Source organism: Gekko japonicus, unplaced genomic scaffold, assembly GCF_001447785.1.
Source record: "Gekko japonicus isolate JY-2015 unplaced genomic scaffold, Gekko_japonicus_V1.1 scaffold260, whole genome shotgun sequence".
Classification (NCBI taxonomy): domain Eukaryota; kingdom Metazoa; phylum Chordata; class Lepidosauria; order Squamata; family Gekkonidae; genus Gekko; species Gekko japonicus.
The window spans coordinates 974066-991636 of NW_015162483.1; the positions used below are offsets into that span (position 1 = coordinate 974066).

The 17571-nt window shown below is 45.4% G+C and overlaps 1 protein-coding gene across 1 annotated transcript in view; it reads right to left on the reverse strand.

The window, feature by feature from the left end:
• The window catches only part of LOC107105868 (adhesion G protein-coupled receptor B3), a 436732-nt gene that overhangs the window by 83636 nt on the left and 335525 nt on the right, over positions 1 to 17571 (reverse strand). The gene's annotated exons all lie outside the window — the stretch shown is intronic.

Genomic DNA, 17571 nt, shown 5'->3' on the forward strand with positions numbered 1-17571 from the left:
TATGGCTTGCCCAAGGTCATCCAGCAGCTGTGAGTGGAGGAGTGGGGAATCAAACCTGGTTCTCCCAGATTATAGTCCGTGCACTTAACCACTACACCAAACTGGTGTAGTTAACACAATTAACTGGTGCAGTTAACACAATTCAAGCACATTTGTACGCCATTTGGATGAGAAGATGTGCTTTTTCAAAGGCCCCACCCACATCAAGGCCATTTTCCATCTGTTAGCCCCTCACTGCCACCATTTTCCTCACTGCCCCACCCACATCAAGGCCATTTTCCATTAGCCCCTCACTGCCACCATTTTCCTCAATGGACCACTAGAGCACTTTTAGAGGGCATGTCGAAAAAAATGGCAATTGCTATTGTGTTAGACATAACAACAACGTAATGATTTATGGAATTCTCAGCTTTCATGTTTTTTAAAAAAGTATATCTCTAGCCCTTTTTTGTTGTGAAGGTGTAAAGGAAAAGGAGTGACAGTTTTTGTCCAGATTTCATGAAAAGGAAAGGGGAGGGGAAGCTACAGGAGAACTGGAGCAGGGCATAAAGATGTTCCACTGCCGTTGTGAATGCCTCTTCATAGCAGAAATGAAAACAACACAGCTGAGTGGATGCAGCCTAATAAAAATAAAACAAAGTATCTGAAAGCTATTTGTTACCTTCTCTGTGTATTTTTAAGCGTGATCTGATACCTAATGGCTTGGTTCCACCTGAATATTTCAGCAGACAGGACTTTTGGGGGGCTATTTGGATTGCACCAAGAAGGGAGGTGAGAAAATCACACTGCATGGGTAGGATTTCTGCCTGCAGAAACATTCAGCCAATCTGTGCACTAAAACTCAAATACAGAAATATGTTAACTAAGGGCAAAACTACATGTTACACTTTACTGTGTATAAGTGCAGAAGGGGACCAATTCAGACTGGGGCCATGGTGTACGGGTGGAAGGGGCTCCTGCCTTCTTACCAAGATGTCTTTGGGAGCCAAAACAGCCTGTGGGCTGCAGAGGGTTATTATTTGCCCCACTGGGAGGAGCAGCCCTTTTTCTCTCTGCATCATGGTGTTTCTCCAAAGTGTCCCTTTGCTGAGTTTTTACACAGGAGTTGCAACCAGGAACTCACAGGTGCAGTATGGCTATATGTCCCCATGACGAACTCGTATAAAGCATGTAGTATGTAGTATGGCCCTAATAATCAGGAAGTTAACTATGGCCCTGTTCACACGAGGCGTTTTGGGCCGGGAGAGGGATGGATCGGGGCCACATCAAACGGGCGCGATCACACAGCAACATCTGGCAATCGTGCCGTGGCCGTCCCCGATCCGTCCCAACCACCCGAAAAGCGGATCAAAGAAGAACCGTCTACCTGGGTGGTTCAATTGAATGGGCCGCGGCAAATGTGGCCGTGGGATCGCCGGTGCATCTTTTCGCTGGCGCATCCCCTGCCCCCTGCCGTACTGTGCATGCTCGAGCATGCGCAGTTCGGAAGCCTCCCCCTCCCACTCGTCTCTTCCCGGCATCTGATCGTGCTGGGGAGCGATGCGCCGCGGCTGAGGGGATCCGTGGGATCCCGCCGCGGCGTCTCAAGTTTGGGGCGGCTCTGATTAGCTGCGTTTCAGCCATCCTGTGTGGCAGGGACCTATGTTTTAACTCAGGGGTGTCAAACATGTGGCCCCGGGGCCGGATCAGGCCCCCAGAGGGCTTCTATCAGGCCTGCAAGGGACTGGCTGTCTCCTGCTTCTTCCTCCTGCTCTGCTGCTGTGTTATAGCTTGCTTTCCCAGACTCTCTCAATCACTCAGGAGAGATAGATAGGCAAGCTTCTGCTCCCTGCACTGGGCCAAGCCCCCCCCCCCAGAGCAAGAAGTGTCAGTTATCGGAGACTGTTAAATAAACTCCCTGACACACATCGCCGGGCCTGACAAAGTCCAATTTATGTCAAATCCAGCCCTCCATAACAAATGAGTTCAACACCCCTGCTTTGTATAGCAAACAAACCACAGCAGCTATAATGACATCTGGTGTATAATAAGGTCAGTTCCACACTGAGGTCTTTTCTATGCAAGCCAGTCAATACAGTTCTGTTGTAGAGATCTGTATTACTGAAGTTGATTTTCAATTAGATTTATATTTGTATGCAGTGTTATATGGAAAATTTATAAAATAAAATATTTTTTTTTAAAAAATCACTTCCTGTATTTTCCATCTACACACAATTGGTTCTGTTCTGATCATAACCCCACCTAGTCCCACTGTTTACTGACATCTGCACCAATTCCAGAGAAATCACACTTCTGTTTTGAGATAGGAAATGAACAAAATAACTGGATTGTTACCAGTGTCATCTTGGAACTACTGTTGTAAATGTATAATTAATAGTAATTGTGCCACAAAAATAAGTCAAGAACCAGTTTTTTTCCTATTTGCTGTTAAACACCCTCTGCACAAAAAGGCACAGGTGTTAAACTGTGAATACAAGTTTTCAAAAACATTCCAATGATCCTTAAAATACTAGTTCAAGGCTATCTTGTATTTTGTACTCCTATGCATTTCAACTGCATTTGATCAAAAAACTTCCTCTTGGCTTCTGTCTTTGCACTCTACAGACATATTTACATTACAGCCTGACAATAGTTTTGAGCTTGGATAACATTTTTTGGCTTCCTAGAAGATCTTATGGAACTCAGGTGTCAGAAAGAGGATGATGGTGGTTCTTTTATTCATTTAATGTATTTTATACCACCCTTTCTCCAAGGTGTTCAAGACTGTATATGCCTCTTCTGCCCTTCTCCAATATTTCCTCACAACAAGCCTGTAAAATAGATTAGGATAAGAGAGAATGACTGCCCCAAGGTCTCCCAAGAAGTGATTTAAAATTGGGTCTTCTCAGGCCTAGCCCAGCATTCTAACCACTACACTACACCTCATCCATAATGGACCTAATTAATTTAGATCCACTGAATTACTTAATGCAAAGGATGGGGGGGGGGAGCTGCATCTTCTTCCATGCACTTGAATTTACTTATGCATATATAAATGAATGAATGCATAAAAGATTTCTATTGTGGCTTTGGACATTTATTTTTTTAAGTATGTCTATGCTGGACCTCTGCCACTAGATTCATAAAATATATTTTACCTAAATTGTTTTTTTTAAATAATTAAAATATGTATTTTGCTTAAATTGTTGTGTAAATGATTGTCAACCTCGTTGACTAATTTGCCATGTATTTGGGGAAATTCCAGGGGACGGGGGAGTGTGAATGTGTGAGATTGAGAATGGCTTTATTGTAGGGCAATACATCTCATGTAACTCCCCAAAGATACCTTCCTTTCCCAGGGATGTCAGCCAGATGGTGAAGGAGGTGCTTGAAGCCCTCTACGCAAATCACCTCTATGCTAAGCTCTCCAAGTGCAAGTTCCATAAGGAAGAGCTGGACTTCCTTGGGTACAAGATCTCAGGGAAGGATTTGGGCATGGATCCGTGAAAAGTCCAGGACGTAGTGGGATGAGATCCCCCCCAAACCCGATGCCAATTACAATCCTTCTTGGGGTTCACCAACTGCCCCTTCATCTCTAATTTCGCCCAGGTCGTTCTACCCCTAACTGATTTGCTGAGGACGAAGGGGAAGGGAGCAGACTGCCTGAAACCAAGCAGCCAGTTGCTATGGTTCCCTGAATGCCAGGAGGCTTTCAATCAGCTGAAAACCTTTTTCACCTCCGAGCCTATCCTCTATCACCCATATAAGACTAAGCAATTCGGAGTCCAAGCAGCTGCTTAAGCATGATAACAAACTGGCTGGACATTTCGGATACCTAAAGACTCTAAATCTCATCCAGAGGCAATTCTGGTGGCCCCAATATGTGGCTTCATACCAGACCTGCCTCATGGCCAAACTATGTGCTGGGAAAGATCCAGGTCTGCTTCAATCTCTAGATACCGCTGACTGGCCATGGTCCATCATTTCTATGGACTTTATCACGGACCTTCCCCCCAGCAGGAGAAAGACTGTTATTTGGGTGGTAGTATACTTGTTCTCCAAGCAGGGACATTTCATCCCCTGTAAACAACTGCCCACTGCCCGAAAATTAGCTCAGTTGTTCCTGCAACGTATAATTAGGCTGCACACCTTGCCCTGTAAGATAATATCAGATCGGGGGGCCCAGTTTGTGGCGGGATTTTGGAAAGAACTGCTGAAACTGTTGGGGGTGGAGCAAGGACTTAGCAGTGCTTACCACCTTGAGGTGGACTGGCAAACAAAATGGGCGAATCAAGAGTTAGAGCAATTTCTGAGATGTTTCATAAATTACCAGCAGGATGACTGGGTCCACCTCTCATCCAGAGGCAATTCTGGTGGCCCCAATATGTGGCTTCATACCAGACCTGCCTCATGGCCAAACTATGTGCTGGGAAAGATCCAGGTCTGCTTCAATCTCTAGATACCGCTGACTGGCCATGGTCCATCATTTCTATGGACTTTATCACGGACCTTCCCCCCAGCAGGAGAAAGACTGTTATTTGGGTGGTAGTATACTTGTTCTCCAAGCAGGGACATTTCATCCCCTGTAAACAACTGCCCACTGCCCGAAAATTAGCTCAGTTGTTCCTGCAACGTATAATTAGGCTGCACACCTTGCCCTGTAAGATAATATCAGATCGGGGGGCCCAGTTTGTGGCGGGATTTTGGGAAAAAATGCTTAAAATGTTTGGGGTGGGGCGACTTAGCAGTGCTTACCACCTTGAGGTGGACTGGCAAACAATATGGGTGAATCAAGAGTTAGAGCAATTTCTGAGATGTTTCATAAATTACCAGCAGGATGACTGGGTCCACCTGCTACCATTTGCTGAATATAGTTACAACTCAGTGCACAGCTCCATTGGCATTTCCCCCTTTAAGGCAGTGCATGGCTATGAAGAAGGCCCCCTCTCTACTCTGAGCCCTGGGAAAGCTGATCCAGGGGATGCTCAAACATGGTGGTCCAAAATAACTCAGGGATGGGTGACGCTCAAAAAGACTCTACCTAAACCCAAAGAGAATGACAAGTGGCACGCCAACAAATAAAGGGGCCAAGAGTGGGACTTGAAAGTGAGAGACTCAGTGTACATCTCCATGAAAAACCTCAGAGGCCTGCAGCCAAGGAAAAAGCTGGGGTGGAAGTACCTGGGTCCATTTAAAGTGCCTAATTAATAAAGTGATTGTTGAGGTTGAACTACCTAAAAATTTGTGTCACGTCCTTCCTGTTTTCCATTTTAGTCTATTGAAGAAGGATCCAGGACCATCAGATTGTAGACTCATCCTACAGCTCCCCTTCCCTTGTTCGTGCAAGAACTAAACCAAGAAGTAGAGGTAGGGCTGCCAAGTGTGGCCGGGGGGAAGGGAAACCCCCACTGTGAAGGCCCGATTTCCGCCACAGCGGAATCGGGCCCCGTGGGAAACTCCGCCCCCCAAGGCGTCATCACCAGAGGTGACGCAGCCACGTTGCTCACGTTGGGGGCGTGGCCCAGATCGTCGGGGGAAAAACCACATGGTTTTCCCCCCGATGATCTGGGCCACGCCCCCAACGTGAGTGATGTCGCACATCACTTCCGTCAACGTGCTGGTGGCGCGCGCGCGCTTCGCGCACATCTGGAAACGGCTCCCGGAGCTGGAGAAGCCTCCCCCGCCGGTAAGTTTGCCAGACTTGGCAACTCTAAGTAGAGGATATTCTCGATTCTAAAGTGAAACATGGCCGTCTGTATTATCTCATCAAATGGAAGGACTTTGATCCCAGTCATAATGAATGGGTGCAGGAGAAGTATGTAAACACTCCCAAACTAGTGTGTGCGTTTCATAAACAGCACCCCCACAAACCAGGAGGGTGAGGCCTTTGGGGGGGGGGCAGAATGTCAGCCTCACTGACTTGATTGCCATGTATTTGAGGAAATTCCAGGGGAGAGGGGAGTGTGAATGCGTGAGATTGAGAATGGCAATACATCTCATGTTACTTCCTAAAGATACCTTCCTTTCCCAGGGATGCTGGCCAGATGGTCTTGGTCTGTCTCTATATCTCCCTGCTTGCTGCCTTAGCTGAGATAACAAATGAATGATTTACAGATGTGGAGGGGGGATTTAGAGGCACACTAGTTCAGTGAATGAATAGTCAGTATGATTGGAGGGGACTATGTTTGAACCAGATATAATTGGGGGTTTTCGCGCCAGAATCTTAGTTCTGACTCAACAACATTTTTAGCTGGACCATCTTTATTCTTCAATAAACAAATTACTTTCAGTGAGTGTTGTTGAGAGTAACTTTGTCTAAGAGGCAACAATGACAACAGATGACCATTTTTCAAGAAATGTATTTAGCAAAGGTCAACTCTCTTTGGTCTACTTTACATCTGCTGACAAACACTGGGAAAGATATCCCTGTTTGCTGCTAAATGCATCTTAAAGTTTTTATTCATTTCCCCCCAACCTATTCGTTTAGTTGCTGAGAATATTCTGGCTTTTTGGACTGAACCTATGATTCATCACAGAGCAGTGGCCAAAAGGAAAAAAGTAAGGCTGACAATGCACACCTGAAAAAAAGCCTCAAACATTTAAAGGCCAGCAAAGGTCACATGATTTCTATTTATTTATTTACATTATTTACAGTCTGCCTTTCTCACTTGGATTCAAGGTGGTTTACACAGAGTAAGTCAACACAATTTATGAATGGCACATTCAGTAAACAACGCAATTGGATTAGGGTTCTGGAACCAACCAGAAGTCTAAAAACAGAACTGAAGCAAAGCGTAAGTAATAACATAACATAATAGATGATGCAAAATTCCAAACTAGGATCCAAGTTTCAACAAACTATACACAATAGTATAGACCACAGTACCTAATATTTTTTTCTGAGTAACTGTGTGAATCATTTAGTACAGTGTAATTCTATCACCTGCATAGAAAAGCCCTCTTGAATAATTCTGTTTTGCATAGATTCAGGTAGTTGTGTTGGTTTGAAGCAACCAACCAAGTTTAATTATGGGTAACTCCCACTAACAATGTATGTATGTATGTATGTATGTATGTATGTATGTATGTATGTATGTATGTATGTATGTATTTCTTCACATTTATAGCCTGCCCTTCCCGGAAGTGGGCTCAGGGTTGGTAACAACATTTAATTTATACACATATATTAGCTAATGCAATAAAATTAAATGTAAAACATCAACATTAATATTAAAATAGTGGTCCCAGCAAGGAAGGAGATTTTCTGGTTGTGGGAGGTTCCTGGCAATAGCCAGTAGTTGTTAACAGAACGACAGATACCTCAGGGAGACCATATACGGACATACACCGCCTCAGCCAAAGGCCTGGCAGAACAGCTCAGTCTTGCAGGCCCTGCAGAATTGAAGTAGATCCCGCAGGGCCCTGATCTTAATGGGAAGCATGTTCCACCAGGCAGGGGCCAGGGTGGAAAAGCCCCTGGCCCTGGTTGAGGCAAGATGGACATCTTTCAGGCCAGGGACTAGCAGGAGGTGTTGATCCATAGAGGGTAGTGCTCTTCGGGGCATATATGGGAAGAGGCGGTCCCTCAGATATGTTGGTCCCAGGCTGTGTAAGGCTTTAAAGGTTATTACCAATACCTTGAAATGGATCCGAAACTCTACTGGTAACCAATGCAATTGGCAGAGTACCTGCCAAACATGAGCTCCCGCAAAGGTGATGCCGTTAGCAGGTGCACCACTGCATTTTGCACCAGCTGTAATTTCCGGGTCAGCCTCAAGGGTAAGCCTGCATAGAGCAAATTACAGTAGTCAAGCCTGGAAGTGACCATTGCATCAGTCACTGTAGCCAAGTCTTGGGGGGACAGATGGGGTTTCAGCAACCTAATCTGCTGAAGATGGAAAAAGGGAGATCAGGCAGCTGCAGTAACCTGGGCCTCCATAGAGAGAGAGGCATCCAGTGTCACTCCCAGGCTCCTCACCTTCTGGGCCGGCACCAGAGGTGCCCCTTCAAGTGTGGGGAGTCTGATACCCATATCCCCTCCCTTCCAACATAGGTACAGGACCTCCATCTTCGATGGATTTAGCTTCAACTGACTCTGCCGCAACCATCCAGCCATAGCCTCCAAAGCCTCGGTCAAATGATCATGGGTGGACATCCAGCCACAGCCTCCAAAGCCTCGTCAAATGATCATGGGTAAAGAACAGATGGCCTTCCAAAAACAGATAGAGCTGGGTGTCATCTGCATATTGATGGCAACCCAGCCCATACGTCCAGACCAACTGGGCGAGGGGGCGCATATAGATGTTAAATAGCATTGGCGAGAAGATTGCCCCCTGCGGCACTCTACATTCCAGTGGGTATTGTGGGGAGGTCTTCTCATCCATCGCCACCCTCTGTCTCTGACCATGGAGAAAGGAGGAAAACCATTGCAAGGCAGTCCCCTGAACTCCTGCATTGGTGAGGCAGTGGGTCAATAGATCGTAATCAACCGTGTTAAGCACTGCTATCACATCAAATAATAACAGCAGTGCCGCCCCACCCCGATCCAGATGTCTACAGAGGTCATCCGTAAGGGAGACCAGAGCCATCACAGGTCATCCGTAAGGGAGACCAGAGCCATTGCTGTCCCATGGCCAGGGTGGAAGCCAGACTGGAAAGCATCGAGGATGGAAGTGTCGTCCAGGAAAGCTTGGAGTTGTTTGACCACCACTCTTTCAACCACCTTTCCCAGGAACAGTAGGTTTGACACCGGGCGGTAGTTGGCCAGGACCACAGGGTCCAATATTGGTTTTTTTAAGCTTATACAAAAGCTTATACTAAGAATTAAACTCTGTTGGTTTCAAAGGAGCCACTGGACTCAAACCTAATTCTGTTTTGCATCGTTTGCAGAAAGCCAGGAGAGTAGGAGCCTTCCTGACCACTTCCGGCAGGCCATTTCACATGGTGGGGGCCACAACAGAGAAGGCAGTTGTTGATTTTATATTATAAGACCTGACTCTTATAAAACCATCCAGGTCAGGCTTGTTAGTTTAAATGATAAAGGGACACACATTGCTGCTGGGTCATGAGAGAACCTTACTTTCATTCACATCGCTGTGCTCGAACTCACCTAGACTTTCTCCCTAGACTCTGCTCACTGACTTAGCAGCAGACAAATCTGAGATCCTGCATGAAAGAAGATTGTATTTAATTTCCTTACAGAGTAAGAGCTCATTCTATGGAAGTTGCATTTGTTTCCAAATGAATGAGGGGGAACCCTATAATGCATTTTATTTATTTGTGAACTAAAGCATAGGGGGAAAACATTCACTTGTTGCCATGCCCTGGAACATCTGTCTGCATCCTTTTCCTCAATTTTTCCCCTCACCCGCCAATGCTCCCTCTAAGCTGTGGAGTCATGTGAGCAAAAATCTACTTTGTGAGCTACTGGCATTAAAATTGTGAGTGAGTGATTTGTCTACTGCATAAATTAGTTTGCTCTGGAGCCATCCTTCCTGAGCTAAGACAAAAATGTGTGAGCTGGGGGCCAATAAACTGTGAGCTAACTCACATTAACTCAGTTTAGAGGGAATACTGCCGCCCATCCACGCTTACCATGCATGCTGTGGGATGGAGCTGATGCTTTTGCTGTTGGTAGTTATGCAGGTAAGGGATTGGCCAGCCAGCCAATCAATAGGACAGTGGAAGAATATCTGTCTCCCTCACCTCCCAGATGCATGTCTTCTTGCACAGCTACAATAGAAGGGAGAAGCTTTCTAGCCAAACCTTCTTCCTTGACATGCTAAATTTATATGTGCAGGGATTGTCAATTGAGTGAGGGAAAGGATTTCAAAGAAGTTAACTCTCCTGAAAAACAAATCCCTCCTGAATGTCAGCACCCATCTCAATCAACCCCTACCCCACCCAGTCCTGAGTACTGTAAGTGACTCTGGGTACACACACACATACACACACACACGTGCGCAATATCCCAAGCAACACTCATTATGCAAGGACATTTGAAAGTCTCTATGCACCGGTGATCATCTCTCAAGTCATAAAACATTCATGTGTCATTTATAATAGACAATGAATATTTCAACTAATCCAAACAATGGCAACTGGTTGAAAAGTGAGCCATTTCCAGCTAAGCAATCTCATTCTGTTTTCTTTCAAGCGCTCTGAATTAAATATGTGCAAACCTAGGAGAGTCTCATCCTATTTTATTTCAGCATGTATGACATGATTTCCTTCAGCTCCACCAATCATAATTATGTTCAGCTTGGAAGCTAAAAAACATATCACTCCATGGTCTGCTTCACAGAAAACAAATTCCCTGATTTTCTGTTAGACAGCAATTGTGAAACCTCAACATTTTCATTTTCCAACATGAAAGACTATCAGTGATGGACATATTGAGTAGTACTATGATCTAAAGCGTAATATGTATTTGGGTTTCTTGGGATAAAATGTATGCGTGAGAACTTTCCATTGCATCTGATGAGCTCTCTCCTGCAGAGCGCTCCCTACATGGATACCAGAGGACAGAATCTTTATTTAAAGCTCTTGCCTTATCCAACTTTTTGAAACAGTTTACAACAAAGCAATAATGATGTACCCATGTACCCTGTGTACCCATGTACCCCGCCCTGATCCTGCTCTGCGGGGAGGGCGGGGTACAAATCTGACAATCAATCAATCAATCAATAAAAGAAATATCAATAAAATCCAAGGATAAAACACTTGATTTGGAGCAAAGGCTTCATTGAATAAAAACATAATTGCATCATTTCATGTTAAATTTAATTCACATGCACTGTTAATTTGGATAGCTGTATATAAACAGATATGTAAGAATGTCTCCTTTGCCATTTATGTTGCCTGCAAACATGACCCTGATTCTTTGTTGGCAGGATTGTAAAGTATATTTCAGTGTATTCATACTAAAGCAGAGATGAGTGTACTTTTCATGACACAATAAATTTTGGGGCACTGCAAGGAAAGAGGGCAATTTTCCATCTAGTTTGAGAAAGAATTCACTATTTTCTAAAGACTGATTGGCTTGCACTCAGCACTTTTGTCATGTAACCTACAGGATAGGTGACATATCACCATGATGTCATCCTATTCTGTTCCTAGTGAGATGAAGACCCAGTAATAATAAGGGGGAAAGATGGCACTGAAGTAGCACAGGACTGGCACTATACAAGCACAAAACAGTTGAACATTCTAATTGTTGAAAGGACTGAAAAGATATTTTGCCCATCAAGAGCACTACTTTAGGGGTGGTCATGGACTAGCCTTGCTGGTTGAAAAGCTGGTTGGCGCAGTGGCCTAGAGTGCCTTCTATTAGATGCATCTGGTTCTGTCTTTTATCAGGCTGTGGTCACACGGGCAGTTTGCTGTGGCAGTATATCAGCTCTAAATAAGCAGCTTGAGTTTGGGATGAAGGAATACCCAGCGTCTCTATTCAGAGGAAGGCAATGGCAAACCACCTCTGTTCACCTCTTGCATTGCAGACGCTGTGGGGTTGCTGTGAATGGGCTGGGACCAGTGTTCCCTCTAGGCTGAGTTAGCGTGAGCTAGCTCACAGTTTTTCAGCCTCCGGCTCACCCATTTTTGACTTAGCTCAGGAAGGAGGGCTCCAGAGCAAACTGATTGATGCAGTAGCCAAATCACTTGCTCATAACTTTAATGCCAGTAGCTCACAAAGTAGAATTTTTGCTCACAAGATTCCACAGCTTAGAGGGAGCATTGGCTGGGACTTGACGTCACTTTACACACACACACACACACAATACAGGATGGGGAAACCTCTAGATCACGTAGATCAGAGAGTTCTCAAGCGACAGTCGTCGTCAATCTCCCTGACTCAGGAGAATACCGAGTTTTTTAAAAGCTTGCATAAATACAGGGCTGCCTTGGATATCGTACATTTTGGGTCCGGCACAGATGTAATCGTGATGTAATATTGATCAAGAGGAGAACATGCTAGTTATTCAAAAGGAATTATTAGGGGGGATCTGCTGCAGGAGGAGTGGGGAGGAGCGCAGATCTCGGAAGTTTGCTCTTGATTTGCTATCTGTAGTTTGCAGGGAAGCAGGAGGACTATTTCTGAAATGGGTTTTTAGCCTGATTGCCTGCCTGCCTGTCTATCTGTCATCTATCATCTATCTATCTATTTATGTAGTTTTTGGTGTCATGGTTAACAGTGTGGACTCTAATCTGGGAGGAGCGGGTTTGATTCCCCACTCCTCCACATGCAGCTGCTGGTGTGACCTTGGGTCAGTCATAAGTTCTTTCAGAGCCGTTCTCTCAAGAGCAGTTCTTGAAATCTCCCCTGCCTCACAGAGGGTGTGGTCAGACAGTGTGCTGGGAGCGGTTTTGTAATGTATCCAGTCCAGACCGCGTGGCCTGTTTGGGCTCCACGCGGTCAGGCACAAACGTCGAGCTTTGCTCCAAGAGACAATGGACTATGCGCATCCTAGCCCTCTCCAATCAGGGGGCTAGGTTCCTGGCTGAGAGCCTATGGGACTCTCGGCCACTGTAAATAACCTATTGAGAAGTGGGGGGTGTTTTGGGTGGCGGTTTCTCGGGGAATATAAGATGGCTTGCGAGCCGGCCAAAGTTGTCTTATTCCTGATCGAATAAAGTACGCTTGGCTGAAATCACTCTTCGTCTGCGTACTTTTCAGGTTTAAATTGCTCCGGCCCTGTTGTGGTCTTTTTTAACCTGGAGAATCGTGATCACACTCACCTCCTTGCTCCAGATCGCTGCGCTGTTGTTTCTCTCTCTCATTTTGGGCATGCACACAGGCAGCCATCTGTGGAGCTAAAAGTTTCACACCTGCACAGAACAGCGATTTCCAGTTCAACCCGACTGCTGTAACACTTCCCTTTAAACTTTAAAGGAACACTTCCCTTTAAAAGTTTACCCCGAAAATGGCCTCCGTGAGATCCCAAACTCGTATAAATGCTAAAGCTAGGCACCGTTTAAACATTATTTTTAATAACGCTGTGGCGGAGCTCCGCCTATGTGCACACCAACAACACTTTAAAAAAATGGCGGGCAAAAAGCGGAAGCCTTGGGCAGCTTTCGAGCAGGGAGGGGGTTTAAACCGGAAGTGGCTCGACAACGGAGGAGCAATCACACAGGGGGAAAATGTGGCTGGAAACGGAGAATAAGGAAAACACCACTTGGGGACCTGGTAACAAAATACTCTGGTTTAAAGGGGATTTGAGCTGGAAAGCGATGGCTGGGGACGGGAGGCAGATGTTGACTGTGTGATTGCACGTATAGAATCCGTTTCTGAACTGGCATGACACCAAATCAAATGGCGCATCTGAACGCACCCTGTGACTTCTTAGGGTAGAGAAAAGTGGGGTATAAAAAACAACCCTTGTTCATTTATTGACTACTAACCTGATACCCGTCAGGGCTCTTTTTGTAGCAGGTACTCATTTGTATATTAAGCGACACACCCCTAATGTAGTCAATCCTCCAAGAGTTTACAGTAGCCCCAGTAAGAAGAGCTCTGTAAGCTCCTGGACGATTGGCTACATTAGGGGGTGTGGCCTAATATGCAAAGGAGTTCCTGCTACAAAAAGAGCCCTTGTCTGCTACTAACCTGATACCCATGCTTCGCTATGGTACTTAAGTTAAACTGATGATGTGAAGTTTGAAATATAACATTTGTTGTAGGAATTCTAATGGAGAAGATTGTAATGTAAAAAATGAAGTGAGATACACATACTCTTTTTCTCTCTACTGAAGGACCTCTCTGTAGACCACACTGTTTTGCTCATATGGAGATGTGTTGTTCTGAGCACCTCAGGGTGATCTTGCTGGTACTTGGCCAGCACAGCTCAGTGCACCTCAGGAGTACTATGTGCAAATGTCTTTGCCACATTCCTAAGTTACCTCCTCCCTGTAGCATTGTTGTATCTGGCTCAACGTTTGCCAGGTGCTTTCTTGGGGGCAGTGAGAAGGTGTGAGGGGTAGTTGGTCTGAGGGAGTGGTGATGTGGTGGACATTTCTTCAAGTTCATGAGGGAGGCACACATCAAAATGGCTCCTAGATAGGTCCTTTATTATTTCCCCATGAACATTCGTAAACTCAATTGCCATACTGGCTGTTATGAGAAATGTCTATTCAGGAGTCTTGAACTGCTGATTTGTATAACTGTCCTCAACTGTGTGCAGTCTCTTTTAACTGTGTTTTTACCTCAGAACATTGAGACCCACAGCTGAACAATCAGAGGGAGGTGGGTGCAAGCAGGCAGGTTTTACCTCAGAACTCTGAGCTACACAGTTGACCAATCCGGGGACGGGGGGACGGGGACAGGCAGCAGCCTGCCAGGCATGTGGAAAACAATTGGGGGAACACATTTTGCCTCTTTTTTGCCCCCTTAGGGGACATGTTTCTCAGAAATCTCTTCGTAGTGGGGGTTGACATCCTGGTAGGAATGTACTCCCCATATTTTGGGTTTCTTGGTGCAGGGGTTTGGCCTGGGCATTGAATTTTAGTGAGGACAGGGAGGTTCTGTCTTGGCTGGCACCCTTCCCGTTTCCTGTTGTTTACATCTATTTTGCCCTCCTACCCCCGTCCATGAAGTAGCTGGCAGTGGAAGTTGGAATGAGGATTGGTTATTCGCCATCTGATTGCCTTTAATGTTGTACTAATGTTTTTAATTAATTTTTTCTCTGGTTGTACATAGCCCAGAGCTGTGCAGTAGCAGGGATGAGGTGATTCATAAATATAACAAAGGTGGGGGTGCAGGGCATACCCTTTTTTCTTTACAAAAATGCTTCCCATTTATGTTACATTTAAGAAGTGGAACCCAACTATGTATTCAAAACAACATCCAAGCAATCAGATATTAAGCAAGTTCATATGAACCAATTTACTAGGACCCATATTGTGAGAAGTTAAATAACCTAATACAGGAAACCACTTTTCTACAAATTTGGTAGTAGTGCTCTCCCCAAATTCCATGTTTCTAGGTCCAGGGGTTTGGCCTGGGTGTTGATTTTATGGTGAGGGGACTTTATTTTATATATACAGATGGGTGCATGGTGTTTGCACTTTTGTGACTCTAGAGCAACCAGTGGTAGCTCAAAATATGTTGCCACGTGAGGAGGAAGGAGTCATGACCCACACACACACCCTGCCTCATTGTTGCTACACCACCCTCCCGCCTCAGCTCACCTTGTTTGACTTCCACCCAGTACTCTTTAAACACAGAGCAGCAAGCCACACATGCTATACAGGGTTTTCCAAACTCTAATGAGATTTATTCAACTCAGGAGAACACAGCCAGCATTTTGGTTGCCCTGACAACAGACCACCAAAAATAATGGTTGAATTCTCATGAGAAGAAGGAATCTCATGAGAACTGTGGGGACTGCCATGTGTGGCTTGGGACACTGTAAAGAGGCCTCAGGGAACAAGGAAATAAGAAGGATTGTTTCCTCTAGCTCCCTGGGGGATGGCAGGAGGTTATTGCCTCCCAAAATCTGCTGCCTGAAGCAATTGCTTTAAGTAGTCTAATTAGAGAGCCAGTGCTGAGAACAACCAAAATCCACATGCTCCATACAAAAACAGATCACTGTTCCTTCATAGGCTACAACATACATCTTGTGCCCAAGATCAGGATCATGGCTGAGCAGGCTGAGACTGTGACTCCACAGTCTTTATCCAAATTCTAACCAGTATTCCCCAAATGTTATTTCTAGGCACTGTTTTCCAAGTAAAAAAAACCAGTTTCATACATGCATGCCACACTAACACAAACTTGTATATTTAGCTATGTCGGCTAGTGATCGTATAGCATTTCAGAAATGGAAGGAGCCAGAGCTGTACCAGTTCAGAATTCCTGAATCCATCAAGAGCTGAGTCCAAACCCTTCTGAAATTCTGAAAGTAGAATCACCTCTCTGCAGCTGGAGCTGGAGCTAGAACCACCATTCCCTCTTCCTACTATTGAAATTTTCCTGACAGTGATGTTGGTGAGTGCTGTTCTTGGGCCTCCATTATGGCTAAGAATTCTGATACAGAACCTTCTGAGAAATATAGTTTCCAAGAGTTTTTGAGCTCTTGCTAACGTATCTTGGAAAACTACATGTCTGAAGGGTTATGGCATCAGGGCACTGTTGAGCTAGTGCTCTGGGGCATAATGGAGGTTCTGATTCCAGATCTCCATGGAATGAACCTCTACTATTGCTGCTGCCATGCCAGGAAGGCTGGAGGGGAAAAGAAGGGGATGAGCTGGGTGTTAGGAAGAGGGTAAGGCAGAGTCACCTGAATTTGGAACACAGCATTTTTCAAACTGTAAAACGATTTCAGAAATAATGGACTATAATCCATTATTATAATCGCTGGACCCTCGACGCGTCCCAGAGGGCGAGGGTCCCTGGGAGAGAGGTTCCGGGAACACGGAGGGGCGCGGCAATCGGCGGCTGGACCAGGGAGTAGGCAGGCAGACAGGAGTCATTGGAGGGATCTCCCCACCCCCTTCTCAGAAACTGAGGATGGGGACGGGCCCGTGTGAGAGGAGATGGGAGGAGACGGGGCTTACCAGGAGGAGAGGCTGCAGAGACCCTGCCGACGGCGGCGACAGGTTCCCCAGGCTTCCTGGAAACGGCCACTCCCCTGGGCTTGCCAACTCAGGGCGAGATCACACAGGACGTGCAGGAGGGCGGGACTGAGTGGATGACACCCAATAGGGCCGATAGGACAGGTGAGGGACAGGGGAAGAGCCCAATCAGGGACTGGGAAAGGAAAGGGGAGGGATTACCTCAAGACTAGAGGGGGATAAAAGGAGAGAAGCCAAGAGAACCGTGGAGGATTTCGGAGGCGACTGGCTCTATCGGTGAGAGAGAACCAGATGCGGCTGTCGACCCCGAGGAGTGGATGTCGGAGAGTGATGTAACTCCCCCACCCCTCCATATCTGAGGTTCTTGCTTCTCTCCATGGCCCCTCCAAAGCTAGGGGACACCCCCAGGCGTGACACATTTTAAAAGGAAAGTCTTTCCTAATGGCCAAATTAAATTGAGTTGAAATTGTTCATCACTAATATGTACACATGAGCCAACAGAGGCTTCATTGTTTGAACAGAGGACTGAAGCCATCACATCTAATTATGGAATCCAGGATCTCTAACAAAACGTCCCCAAGTCACACTTTTAAAATGAAACAATGAATAGAACAACACAGCAAAACCCAATAGGAACTTTTTCCATTGGTGTGTGCACACACAAAAACTTAAATAGAAAAGATAATTTGCTCTAACATTTTGACCTCAAGCTCTTACTTTCCTATATTTTATTATGCCACCTATTGTAGTATCTTTAAGTGAATCACATCAGGGACAATTAGACTCATGCCAGGCAGCCATTAAATAACACATTTCCTTTCAATCAATGTCCTTCATATCATTCTTAGAACTTCCTTTTAAAATTTAATCTGGCGTAGTACCCCTATCCATCTAGAACTGCTTTTATCTTTATTAGTAAAAGCTGAGCTCATCTCAGATATCTGTTTCTTTTAAAAAGTAATCTGGTTTTATCCAGAGTCTCTCAATTATCTAGGGTGTTTTTTAAATGCATTTTAAAAT